Below are 14664 nucleotides of genomic sequence, written 5' to 3'. Positions count from 1 at the left end.
TCCTATGGATCCAAAAGCTACCAAACTTCTGGTCATGTCGCCGATATGTTCAAGAGTTGTCCTTCTGCAGTTACACTTACCCCTGATTCTCTATATCATCCAAAATCATTTTGCATCCCTTGGTCTCGTGTTGGTGATGTGGGATACATTATGGCCCTCCTTCGACATGGTCGCTTCTTGTCGACTTCAGTTCATTATCTAGGAAGTTGACTAAGAGACTCCCTTCTAGTACCTTAGATCTTGCATGCCCTATTGGCAAGTTCTTCACACTCGAAGACAATTTCACATCATTAGCTTTTGATCGGGTGATTTCACAGGTGTTTGACTACAGTTCCTTTATTCACATTCCGTGGATTTTGCTGATAATACTTTGAGGACCATTGTCATTATTGGTGGTTTCTCTCGTGCTCGTTAACAGTTTACGTCATTGACTATTGATCAAGAAATTTTCTAGCATGTTTGACGTCAACACATCAATTCACATGTTAGAATCTATACTTTGATCGGGTCATGTTGGAGCGGAAGACCCTGGGCTCAGATTACAAAAGTCCAGGTTGCAAGGCAATGTGACATGATCATGTTGATATACATGTCTCTTTCAGATGGGTGGCTGCGACCATATCATGAGTTGTCATATGTGATCCTTCTCATTATTGGATGGCTATGACCATACCTTGGTTTTGATATGATCCTCTTTATCGGATGGCTATGCCCATGCCTGGATCCATTTACATGATCATTCTTTGGATGGCTATGTCCATACCATGATTCATGTATCATTTGACATAGTTTTCAGTTATGTATATGTATCTATACTTTCTTGTAGGTTTTCTGACAGCAGACTCTGGTTCCCCACACTGATTCATAAAGCATTTCATCCCTCACTCTAGCTCGGCCTTCATGCTTTAGAGGGCATCTGTTACACAACATTTTGTCACTGTCCCTATACTCTCTATTCCATGATCCTGGAGGACCTCTACAGTGAACCCTACATGCTTCCCCTTCATGTAGAAACTCTCATTGTGTCCCTCTTCATGAGCAGAATAATTCCCCTTTGCATCATTTCCAAAAACTCTTTTGTTTTTCCTAGTTTACAAGATCGCCGCTAATGTCCCTTTTTCTCCTCGCACCAATATGCAGGGATTATAACTGTCCCTAGCACTGACCGGAGTGACTGAGCTTTGTTCCAGTCATGCCGATCCCCTTTCGGGAAGTTTTTTAAATAAGGAGCCAAAGCTTCCAGCTCTAGAAGCTTCGTAATAGAATTCTGGTAAATGGTTGGGCCGAATGGAGTCGAGGATGTCAGTTTGGTCTCCTTTCCCCTATCAGGATGGAACTAACTCAAGAGATAAGACCTTATCCCATGATAAGAGGAACCATCTCCCACCCATTCATGCTATATAAGCCTCCCTTTTTCCCAAGGACAAGCTAGTGTTGGTGTGCTAGTGCTAATTAAGTTTGGAGTAATCAACAAGTTATTCATAGTTGTAGCTCTCTAGTTGTGTGTGAGCGATAAGTGTGAATTTGGTTTAGTGTGAAGACTAAAGGGAAGAGCCTTAAAACTTCCATTGTTGAGGCCATCATGGAATTCTAATGGAAGTGTGTGGGAACTTGGATTTGTCAAAGGAGAACAACAACGTCAAGACAATGGTTGTAATCTCTTCTTGATTTAATATATATGCAATTATCGATTGATTTCCTACATAATATGTCATCTCACATGTTTATGGCTTAATGTTTCTTGACTTGTTAAGTAAGTTGAATTACGATTTGTCTATTATCATGGTTGTTGTTTGCTGTTGTTTACTTTTTTTAGGTGTTTGAATAAGGAAACGGGAGATAGCTGGAGCGAGCAAGCAAGGTCATCACCAAATGGGATAAGATTACTAAGAGGTAGGCCCTCTTAATTGGTTCTAACCTAAGGAAATCTTCCATATAATGTCTTGTTCGTGACGCAAGAGAACAGGAATCCAAGTTCGGAGTTAATTAGCCAAAAAAATCCCTATACTACTGGATCGCACTTGGTGGTGATACCTTCGCAAGCTCTTCCTCATCCCCTTGTAGAGGTGAAATCAAAGGGCTATTCTCTTGTCCCTTACTTCCTTCATTTCTGTAGGTTTTTCCACTTCATGTAGCTCCGGACATCAAGGTAATTGCATAACCCTCTTTTCACACAATAACATTTTAATCCAAGTATTCAGAGACTTTATGTACTTACCTCGTGGTCCTTTGAGAAAGCGCCTCTTTGCCTCGCGATAGTTGATTGAAGTATCTACTGTGAACTCAGTAATGAATCCTCCTATAATTTGATCGAGCCAGTGATCAACAACGCTCGCGATCTTATCCTCTGATGCTTCCAATCTGTGCACCAATTCTGGGGTCCACACAATACGATTATCAAGTTTCCACCTTCCTTGGTTATTTGCTAGCTTTGCGATCCACTCGTATAGCTTAGTAGGGAAAGATGTGAAAAATATTTCATGGATTTCTATGTACAGGTAGCAGTCTAACCACTCTTCTTTTGTCAGTCGCAGATTCCTATTCTCCTGTGCCGCAAACTCGTGAATTAATTAGCCAAAGGGGGATTCTAACTTATTAAGAGATGGAGAGGTTGTTCCTTCAGAGAAGCATATAGATACCTCTAATTTAGGTTTTCTCATTTAGATTTTTTTCCCGTTTCCTTCCATACTTGATTGGATCATCCTCAAAACATCGAAACACAATAACCGGGCGTAGGCATGATGTTTCTAGAATAGACATGGAGATCATGGTTTGAAATAAGTATTTCTTAATGCAAGGATTATATTTTATGTCATAACATCATCGACCAAAAAATGTAACCATGAAAAGAAAGATGGACATATAATTAGCCAAATGTTGTGTGTCACAAAGTTGTTTTCTATTTTTCCACATTGTCTTTTGAGCCAATAGGGCATCTTCATGCAAGTTCTCACCAAATGAAAGGAAATACAACACACAACAAGGGAACAAAACTAGAAGACAAGACAAAAAGTGGGTAAATAAAAACATGATGCAAAACTAAAAATAGAAAACACAAGACAAACTACATGAAACGAACACAAGATTAATGTGCAATTAAACTCAAATGAAACTAGAACTACTCATATCCTAACTAGTTAGAACGTCAGGGTCTCGTATAATGGAATTTCCAATGTAGCCACCATAGTTATTCTTGACCTATAAACAGAAAGATGTGATCTATTAAAACAAATATAAAATAATGTGCAATGGAAAAGGTAAGAGCTTGTATAACTTACACATAAAACTGAAGGTCTTTACTGTCTACAGAAAGATATGTTGTAGTTACTACTTTTAACTGATTCACATTCTCACCCTTTCGACGAGAACCATCATTCAAAAAAACTCAGAAGCTTCTCGCAAATGTGTATGCATCTACACCAAACTCCTTAGTGAGAACAAGGAAAGATCAAAACTTTTTGTTTGCAATAAATATTTCCAGGTAATATTTTTCCAACCATTTAGTGACTGGATTATAAAATTCATGATAATCCTCTTGAAAACCATGAAATCTTTGAAAAGATGATTTTTCAATTAGAGGCACGAGATTATGTTGAGAACATTGTGAGGTAAAATAGATCTGATCATATTCAGAAACCATGGCAAGATAATGAGGACCTGGCATAACCATTAGGGAAGGCTGAAGTGCCTCAACTGCTCGACAAATATCTAAATAGTGAAATTTTGAACCTTAAATATCAAAGGATGTAAAAAAACTATCGTTGGATGTGTTGGTGGGAAAATGATAAGTTGAATAACAGTCGTCAAAGACAGAATGATGATCATATGGGCTGATTAAAGCACCATATTCCCAATAAAATTCAACCAACTTCCTCACATGACAAATGTGACAAACCTTTTTTATGTAACTGGTGACAAACTGTAAAAGCATTGTAATGATCGAAATAATTTAAAATGGATTCCAGCACAACAAACAGATGGGACTAGCTAGGAAATAGTGAAGGGAGGATAATTTGAATCTTGTGATAGCTCATGCATTCATTATCACTCAATAGGATTTCAGGTGTGATGAAGGGAAATATTTGCAATACAACATTCACAAGAAAAACTAGGAGTTGACTATTAAAAAATGAATATGATAGCCATGATTCCTTCAGCCAAATATGGTCTTTGAAATGACCAAGTTCACAATTCCATGACTTTATGAGATATACCCAAACCAAACTCAAGTTTGATGTGAGATATATGCATGAAGGTGGATTAACTGAAGAAGATTCCTGAATCCAATCAAAAACCAAATCTTGAAATTTTGAAAGATTACATCCAAAATCCAAAATATCTTTCAGAAATATATTTACATAGAGTGAAACCATGAAAAGAGAAGGATTATGCGAAAGAAACCGGATCTGACTTAGTTTGAGGGGCTTACCACAGTTGCGAGATCCCAGCATAACTATCAATGTAAGTTAAAGATCCTCGAGTTCCTGTCAATTCCTATAACTTTAAAGGATTATAAAATCGCATCCTGAAGTTTGAACCAGATCATGCATGGTGTGAAGATAGCTTCTACCACTAGTTTCAATAATACTACTATTCACCAGATGGAAGCCATATTTGTCATTGTTTTGACGATATTTTTAAACTTCAACAACCAGATTACTCAAATCGAAATATTCTTCTGATTGCAAATCTGAAGATAAATGAATTGGGAAAATTTCATGAGAAACATGGTTTGAAGAGTTTTCTTCATGCAAGAGAAGAGATTATAGGGGATGGAAAGATTATTCAATGATTTGATTGTTTTCATTTTCATCATGGATAATATCAATGCCTTGTGTCAATTGAGAAAATAACTCATCAGATGAAGAACGTGAGGAGCACGGAGTATCTCCATCGCAAGTAGATGCATTGCAAACAATAGAACACAAGGGATAGTGAGATGAAGAGGAAGTTTCTATAAGAATATATTCTTTGACCAAATCATATTTTAGATCTAAATTAAAATATTCATGAGAAACTGAAAGATTAGTTGATGCACTTGGGCATTCATCATCACATACATCAACATAATCATCATCATCATAATTATTTTTTACTAAGACTGTAGATCTAAATTTTTTTATTTCATTATATTCACTACCAAGATTAACAGATTTGATATCAGCCAAGAATGAGGAGACACAATCTTCACACAGAGGATTTTGAAAAAGATTGAAAGAATCCTCACCTTCTTAATCATCTACCTATGTAATGTGACTACCTTGAACTTGATCGCAATTTGGCCCAGCAACTTGAAAATCAAGAGTGTGAGAAACTAGTTGGTGGAACAGATTGCTCAAGCGGATCATGGTACAGAGAGTCATGGCATGTAGATGACAGCGGATAACATAAATCCAAATCAGATTCGAGACTATATTTATGAACAGTAACATCATCTTGAAGAATGGATTTAGTGTTCACCATAGGATTCATGAGCCATTCTAGAATTTCTTCCATTGAATCTGGATCATGAAAAGCAGAAGAAGAATGAAAAGATGGATCAGGAATTTGATTTTGGGATTTCCAAAATTTACAATCATCACAAGGAGGAACCAAAATTAGGACTGGAAAAGGAGGAGTACAAGGAACAAAAAGAGTAAATCCAAATCAGATTCGAAACTATATTTATGAACAGTAACATCATCTTGAAGAATGGAGTTAGTGTTCACCATAGGATTCATGAGCCATTCTAGAATTTCTTCCATTGAATCTGGATCATGAAAAGCAGAAGAAGAATGAAAAGATGGATCAGGAATTTGATTTTTGGATTTCCAAAATTTACAATCATCACAAGGAGGCACCAAAATTAGGACTGGAAAAGGAGGAGTACAAGGAACAAAAAGAGTAATAGGTTTTTCTTCTTAAATAAGAGGTGTCTCATGGTTTACAAGAGTTTGGTAAGTGAAAACATCAAGAGGTTTAGATTCAAACCGATTCAAATAAATCTGAACCAAATGTTCAAAATTTTTCTTACAAAAAGTATGATCCATATCTTCTTTAGGAAACTCATAACATAAATTAATGAATCTATTAGTAAAACCTTAACTGATTCATCAGGATCCATTCTAAGTTGATTGATTCTTTTGTGAAAATCTCGGTAATCATATCAATTTAAATCTTGGTGAAGCTTCTTATTAAATTGACAAAAAGAGTGAATGGAATCAGATGGTAAGGTATGACACCATCAATCAACATGACCTTCAAGAGGGAGGGTGAATAAAATACACATAAAATATTCATCATTGATTTCAAGAGATTTACAAAACCCAAGAAAATCATTTGTGTCTGGATAAAACATAACACCCTTACCATTAAAATTGAATTGAGATAGGGCATGAACAAGTTCTGCGGAGATTGAAAGTTTACTCGGGGGTAGGTTGGAAAAACACTCTGGGATTATGATTTGGGAAAGATCCATTTAAGATACGAGATTCAAAACAGACTCAATGGGCACAACTGTTCATCTAGCCCACCTTCTAGCACCATTTTGTTGATGGTGCTGGAAATCAACCAAGGGGGTCTCTTTGATGTGAAATCCCAATTATCCCTCACAATGTTTGGAGTAGGAGCCCCATCTAGAGTATCAACCCAATTTCCATGTATTATTAAATTTTTTCCTTGGCTTTAACTATTATTAAGAGAGAGGAGTGAAAATGTAACTTCAAAAAGCAAGGGGTTGTGCCTAGTGAGTGTTCAGTCATATGTGTGTCAAATTTATTTTATTGCAAAGGGGGAAGAGAAGTGAGCCTCTAACAGAGAGGTAATAGCACCACCATAGTAGAGACACACATAAACAAGAAGAATCAATTCAACATATAGCGGAATGGTCCACAAATATGTGATGGTCATTACAACCATTACAAAAACAAATATATGTCTAATATCTAGTGGAATAGTCCATGAGGATGTGACAACGATAATTACCAATACAACACATTATCAATATGATAAGTACAAAAATAACCAAAATAGTTCAACTAATTTAGCACAAATGAATGCAAACATGAATTACAAACATTCATAGAATAGTCTTACAGATATTCATAATCCATGCATGAAGAATGTGTTAGCCATAAGGCTTATGATATTAAGTAAAAGTTCCAAGACACATGTATATAATGAACATGACTAGCTCCAATAGTGGAGCATTGGAGCCACTCCTTTCTCCCTAAAAGAAATTTTTTATCTCTCTAATGCCTTGTGGGAGGAGCCAAGGTGAAAAGTCCTTTTCTCATACAATGAGGATGTATATATAACCAAGAGGTGATGCTTCACCTTCCTTGTGACTCTTTGACTACCCCCATGGCTGTTTGACTTCTTATGACCTTTTGACTTTACATGACTCTTCATATTCTGAAGGATACTTGGCTCTCACCCGAGAGACCCAGGTTCAAGTCTCGGCAATGGAATAGTTTAACATATGTGTCCTTTGAACTTCCACTTTACAATATATTTTTGAATATAGAATTACATAATCCATAGAAGGCAATGTACATGATGACTCATGACAGGACATGACATGACATTGATGACATGGGTTGCATGATGATGTGGCAGTGTAAATATTTCCTTCTTGTTACTTATTTCTTTCTATATTCAATAAGAGATGCTTGCAATGCTTCATATTCGTGAGAGATATGATTTCTTCTTCATATCTACACTCCAAATGGTTGTAAATTAGATGGAGTCTTCATGCGGTCCTAACATTTGGTCTTCTATTGTAGCCTAGTGTTCCTTCATCTTCTTGTATGATGATCTTTTTATCTCTTTAACTCCATATGTGTCTTCTAGAATGTCCTCCATCTCGATATCCTTCTTCATCATCTTACCATAGCATGATAGAGTTCTTGCATATGCAATCCACTCATGACAAGATGAAATCAGTCTAATAAACCCCTAGTCTAATATGTTACATGATAATCCACTAACTAAGCCGGTACCATGTGGAAGGCTAAGGGAGAGGCTCAATGACTACAAAATCGTGTAGCTCGGGCAGTTGATGGCCAGGCTTGAGCCTTGAGACTCCACAGTGCGTAGTTCAGGCTTGGAATGAGTAAAAAGATTGTGTAGTTTGGGATTTCGGTGAGGCAAGCTAATGGGTTGGGCACTAATTCAGCAATTGTGCAATTCTAGAAGGAAGAAGAGGCTAGGTGATTATGTATTTGCGCAGCTCAAGAGCTCAAGGTGATCCAAATGGATCCGAGAGAACTCTCTAAGTCTTCATAAACCCTTTAAAAATCACGCCCAATGCCAAAAATCCTTTGGAAGATTGAAATTATCTCAAAGGGGACACCCTTAGCAGGGTGGAGAAACACTATCAGGAGGCCCAAAACCCGTGAAAATAGAGAAAATAAAGTATTGGTAGCTTTAAGGCAATGTTGAACCAGAGCCGTCGGATCTGGTCGATTAACGGTCCACATCCAATTGGTGAATCGCTATCGGCGGGGGCTATCGGCGCTTATCGGTGGAGTCCACATGATGGTTGTGATTGCGATCAATGCAGATCAACGAGGACCGTCGATCAAGTGCGCAGATCGATGACCCATGGTAATGCAAGCTATCGCAATCGGCAAATGTAGAGGAGCGATTACAATTGGCAGGGGTCATGTGCGATATGCGATATCATGTCGAAACGTTGAGTGGGGCCAATGATATTGATGGCAGCGATATTATGGACCCGATAATACAATAGGCGGCATTGCATATATTTTGAAGTCCAGAAAACTGAGTTTTCCTTCGTAAATTGCATTTTCATTGAATAAACGAAAAGCTAAGGAAAAAGCGTCGATGTGATGTCATGGACCCGAAAGGGTTTATTAACAACATAGAACAATATTTCAGGTCCAGAATGCGGGTTTTATAGTGTTTTAGTGCATTTTCGCAATTTGACATATTTTACAAAATACAAAGGAATGGACCTTCCCGATATGCGATAGCGACCTGTCAACGGACCCGATAGGGGAATGAAGTGTATTAAAGGACTTTTGAAGTCTGACATATCATGTTTTTGGTGGAATTTCCCTGTTTTATGCATATTTCTCTGTGTTGATAAAAAAATGGCCGTGTTTGGGAATCAGACAGATTTCAAAGGACCCAAGCACTCTTAGATTGCAGAATCGGTGGCCACCTCCCCTTCAGGCATTATGCCATACTTGGGAAACGTTGTAAGAGGGATTCGAATGGACAGAGGCCCGGGAGACTGAAGGATGAGGAGAGGAAATGAACAGGAAGCCTAGAATGGCTTTAAAAGCCACAAAAAGAGAGCAAACAGATGGGCAGGTGGCAAGCAAGTGCAAGACAGAGTGAGGACAGAGATTGAGAGCTGTGAGGGAGTCTGTGTACTCATAGAGAACTTGAGAGATTCAAGTAAGCTCTTATTATTGTATTTTTGTTTGTGTGTGAGGCTCAAATTAAGCTCACTGTTGTACACAAAACTCTACTTGAATACATAATAGAGAGGCCACCACTGAAGGCTGGACCAGGAGTATTGGGTGAACTCCTTATTAAATTTTTTTGTGTCATGTATTGGCTATTATGTTTTCTGTATACTACTTCATTGTCTATGCATTTCGCAATCTTATCAATCCATTGCATAAAATTACATAGACTAATCCATGCACATAAGTCTGTAATACCTTATTAATTGTCTTAGATCTCATTATCAAATCAAGTGGTATCAGAGCTTTAGGTTGCTAAGGTTAGACAAGCTTGTGCTGGACTGTTTATGAATGCTCACTAGATCAAAGCTTAAATTAGGAGAAGGAAAATTGGTTGAATCTAACCCAAAAATTGGTAGAGTCTATACTAGGAGGAAAATGGCAAAAGAAAACCCTTTGGAATTAGACTCTTAGTTCATGTATAGTTTCATGACCATGAGAGCCATGGTAGAAGAAATGTATAGAGAATTTAAGAAAGGTCGGAGTGAAGATTCTTCTACTTCCAAACAAGACAAAGGAGTAGAAGAATCTCATATAGATGGCCATTCTGAAGGCAAAGGGAAACAAAAAGAGGTTCCTCTGTCCACGCCTCCTGATAGCCCTGAAAATACAAAGAAGAAAACATCTTTGATTAATTAGATGTTAAATTTGATTTGCCAATATATGATGGGGAGTTAAATGCAAAGAAGCTAGATAACTGGATTAGACAGATTGATGTGTATTGCAGGGTGCAAAGCATTGATTCAGACATGAGTAAAATTTAGTTGGCCAACCTACGCCTTGTAGGAACTGCCTTGGTATGGTAGGAAGGCAGGACACAAGCTTACTTGAAGAAGCATGGTAAAATTCTTTTTGTCTGGAGTGAATTTGTTTCTGCAATTAAAAAACAATTCTATCCACTAGCTTATATGCAACAAGCTATTATGAGTTGGCAAACTCTTCACCAATTAAAAGGGTAAAGTGTACAAAGCTACACCCAAGAGTTTAGAAAAAGAGCTTTGATTCTAGGCATTTCTTTAGACTCACTTGAAAATTTGCTGAAGTATATAGGTGGTCTACATAGTTATTTGAGACATACCATTCTCATATTTAACCCTACTAGCATAGATGAGGTATCTGTTCAAGCTACCCATCTAGAGGCTAGAGGCAATAATGTGAACCCAGAGATTGGCAGATCATCAAAACCCACTGCAAGCAAGAACAAGGAAAAGAGGAAGTAGAAATGGAAAGAGAGGAAGGCCAATGCTATACAAAAGACCAAACCTTCATGCACTCACTGCAGGAAGGATCGACATGATGATGAACATTGCTGGTCTTTGCATCTAGAGCTGAAACCCAAGAAGTTCGATGGCAAGAAGAAGAAGACTACTGCTGCTATACAAAAATATTTGGGGTCAGACTCAGGTGATGAAACAACAATTTCAGCCACAGATATAAAAGGTAAAAATTATGAATCATATACTATTAATTCTACACAAACTATTGATAGTGAAGAAAATGAGAGAAGAAGACATGAGCTTTTTCATATTAGAGTTATTTCCAAGCATCAAAAGATTGATACTTTGCTTGATAGTGGCTCACAAGTAAATTTAATTTCTAAAGCAATTGTAAAGAAATTGGGACTGATAACCACACCTCACAAGAAGCCATATCCATTAGGTTGGGTATGTGATAAAGAAAAACTACAAGTGATTATACAATGTAAACTTAGGTTGTCTTTTGGGTCAGCATTTGTGGATGAGGTTCAATTAGATATTGTTCCCTTAGATATATGTGGAATTGTTTTAGGAAGTCCTTACTTTTATGATAGAAAAGCCATATTCTATAGAGCTAAAAATAAATATCAACTCGTTAAAGATGGAATCGAATATACTGTAAGAGCTCATAAACTCAAGGATAATTATACTCTCATAAACTCATGGCAGATGAAAAGAATTGTAAATTCATGCAAGCAATTTTTACTGATGGTTGTAAAGGAAAATAAACCTGATAAGATCAATGTATTTGAATGCTATGATGCTAAACAACAAGCTGATTTAGAAAAGGTTGTTTCAGAATATGATATCTTATTTCAAGAACCTAAAGATCTACCACCAAGAAGGGAAATTGTACATGATATTAATTTGCAGCAAGATGCTCCATTGCCTAACATCGGAATGTACAGGTTATCAGCTTTAGAGAATGCAGAAATCAAGAAGCAGGTACAGGAGCTTCTCAAGACAGGGTTCATAAGACCAAGCACTTCCCCATGCGGATCTCCAATCGTGTTGGTGAGAAAGAAGGATGGTTCGTGGAGGATGTGCATTGTGTTAGTGTCGGTCTTGAGCCCTCCATCGGTGATCAAAAGCTCTTTGCATTTTGCATAAGTAGGTGTCTCATCAGTGTCAGTCTTGCATCCCATTAGGCATGCCATAACACTGATGGAGGAGCTGGTCTTTTGTTCCCTTCTTGGTTTTGCTGGAGCAGGTCATGTCATTTAATGAGCTTGTGTTATACTTGTTTATTTTGGTCTTGAGATCCCAAGTCTTAGGTCTAGGGTTTTAAGTCAAAAATCACTGCAAAGTCATGAGTCAAAGGTTCATGTGCCCAGCAAACCAGAAGGAAGCATGTACATATGTTTCATTAATATTTTTCATCAGTTGCAACTCATTTATACCTTGGTTTTAAAAACTCTGTTTTTAAACCCAAGGTCATGTGAAATTTGCAAAAATAAAGAAATTTTCAAAAGTTTTCAAAAGTGCCGGCAACAACCCTGGTTCATTCGCCACAGTCCATCAGATGGTCAACCTGCAAAAAGAACGGAGTCAAACGCCTCAAAAAGCTAATTTCAGGACAAAATCAACTCAAAAACAGTGTTAAAGAGAATGCAAAAGTGAAAACATTATAAAGTGGGTTTTTCAAGTTAATTTTTTCAAATGTGAGCATATAAAGGCAAATTCCCTCTTTGAAGAGCCTCATTATGCATTTGAAGGCAAGAAAACACAAGGAGAGAGGCAAGAGGGTGAATTTGGTAAGTTTTAGCAGTTTTCAGGCTTTTTGAGGGTGCGCGACCACTCCACCAGGGTGCGCGACCACTTGGGAGGTGTGCGACCACTCCAGCAACATTTCCCTGTGTTAATTTGGTCGGGCGCGACCACTCGAGGGGGGCGTGAGCACTCGACGGGGGCGCGACCACTTGAGGCTGGTGCGCGACCACTCGACCAGCTTGCTCCAGAACCCTCCAGAAACGCATCAAAACTTCAAATTTCTTCGTGTTGGCTCGTGATTGGAGTGAGGTAGGCTTCCCTTACAATGTTTATGATGGTGCCATGGATGGATAACTTATTTATGGTCATTCTTTATCATGCAAAATTATGAAAAGATAGGTTAAGTGATTTTTTGTTTTGCAAGCATTATGCTAGGGTTATTGTTTGTTCTTCAAGGTTTTTTATTCCTTCATTTCCCTCCATGGTTTCCCATCATTATGCACAAATGTCAGAGTGTTAATTTATTCAATCTCATTTGCAAGTAATGCTAAACCCCATCTTAATTTCCTAAAAACCCTAATCCCTCCCTAAAACCCTATTCAAACCCTAATTTCTCCCATACAAACCTACCAAAACCCTAGTACTATGTCACACAGCAAATATATATGTAAAAAACATAGCAAAAAATGAAAAGAAACATTTTGAAAAGAAAAAATATGATGGCGAGAGGCATGCACATGAATATCATAAAAAACAGAGTAATGTAATTATGCATAGCCTAGTAAAAGACATGAGCAAAACAGATATGTTGCTGAATAAATATCAGAGGTTAGATAGCTGTGGGAGTGTCCATGACAAAGTTTATCAATGTACTAGTGGTCAAAATGAACAGTTTGTTGTGCTAGGGTTTGCACAAGGGCATGATACATCTCCCTAATTCCCTTGATACAAAGTATCCCATTTCCCTTTCAAAACTGTCATAAAAACCCTTCCCTTCCTCTATGATCAAATAAGTAAAAATCCTTGTTTCCCATTAGCATCAAATGTTGAAAAACAGAGTATGCTCATGAAAGAAATTCAAATACAAAATAAAAAGGAGCAGCCTGTTAATTGTTCATAATTGATGCTACCCTATTCCCCTATGCTCATGCCCTCATTCTCTCCATGATGAAAATTTATATTGTCCTTTCCCTTGGTGATCATAACACCTATTTTCCCTAATAAAGTATTTATTTGCAAATGATGAGAGATGGAATGACATATTTGACATTATGTGATTATTTCCTTCAAAATTTCCTGTTGTTTATATAGATTTTCCCTTTCCTTATGTAAATTCCCTCCCCTAACATTTCCCTCATGATTTTTCCCCTTGAAAACAGCATACTTCTCAGCATTTTTGCAGGCAGGGCAGCAGTCATCTTGGCTTATTTGTTCCACCTTGCTCAATAACATCATGTCAACCACTGAGACTAATGAGCAAGGTGATGACCGATCTTTATTCACGGAGGTTGAGACACAGCGAAGGCCTCGTAAGGGTGGCAAGGGTGGTCATCACAAGAGAGAAGAGCCCACATCCTTGGCAGAGTTGCAGGCTTGCCCATTGGCAGTGACTTGCTTTCAGTACATGTCATGCTATCAGTTTTGTGAGAGGCTTGCACAGATTCAGCATCATAGGGAGTTTGCCCGGTTATTTGTTCTACACCTTCATGACGGGCAGGTCACCCTTGCAGGGGTGGATTTTGTGTTTTCTCCAGAGGCTATTTCACAGGCTACCGGGATACCAAATATGGGTGAGGTGTGGCCAAAGCGCAAGTGGCTAGATTTTGTTTACTTTGAGCCATATGTCAGGCCAACATACATACACAACTTGTCAGGGAACTTTCCTATCAGGTTCCTCTGAGGGGAATATGCATCTATCATGAGGCTTATTATGCACTATTTCACATGCGAGGGGAGGTTCTCACGAGTATTTGCTTGCCACATTCGCATGCTGATGCACTTTACCAGGGTGAGGATGATGAACATCCCGATTTACCTTTTTCATGACATTCAGAGGATGGTTTCTATATTCCAGAAGCAGACCCCAGCTCAGCAGCTCAGGAGCTTGTGTCATCATGGTCTCATCCAGCTGGTTGTTTCTCATCAGCTGAGCCAGCAGGGCATTCCTTGGGCAGATTTTATCTCCCGTAAATTCTTCACACAGCCACAGCCAGAGCCAGAGG

The sequence above is a fragment of the Pinus tabuliformis genome, chromosome 3_2 (assembly GCF_031772625.1).
Source record: "Pinus tabuliformis cultivar Carrire ecotype Pingquan chromosome 3_2, CPIR1, whole genome shotgun sequence".
NCBI classification, from domain to species: domain Eukaryota; kingdom Viridiplantae; phylum Streptophyta; class Pinopsida; order Pinales; family Pinaceae; genus Pinus; species Pinus tabuliformis.
The sequence above is the reverse complement of the archived record's forward strand: the minus strand, read 5'-3'. Positions refer to the sequence as shown.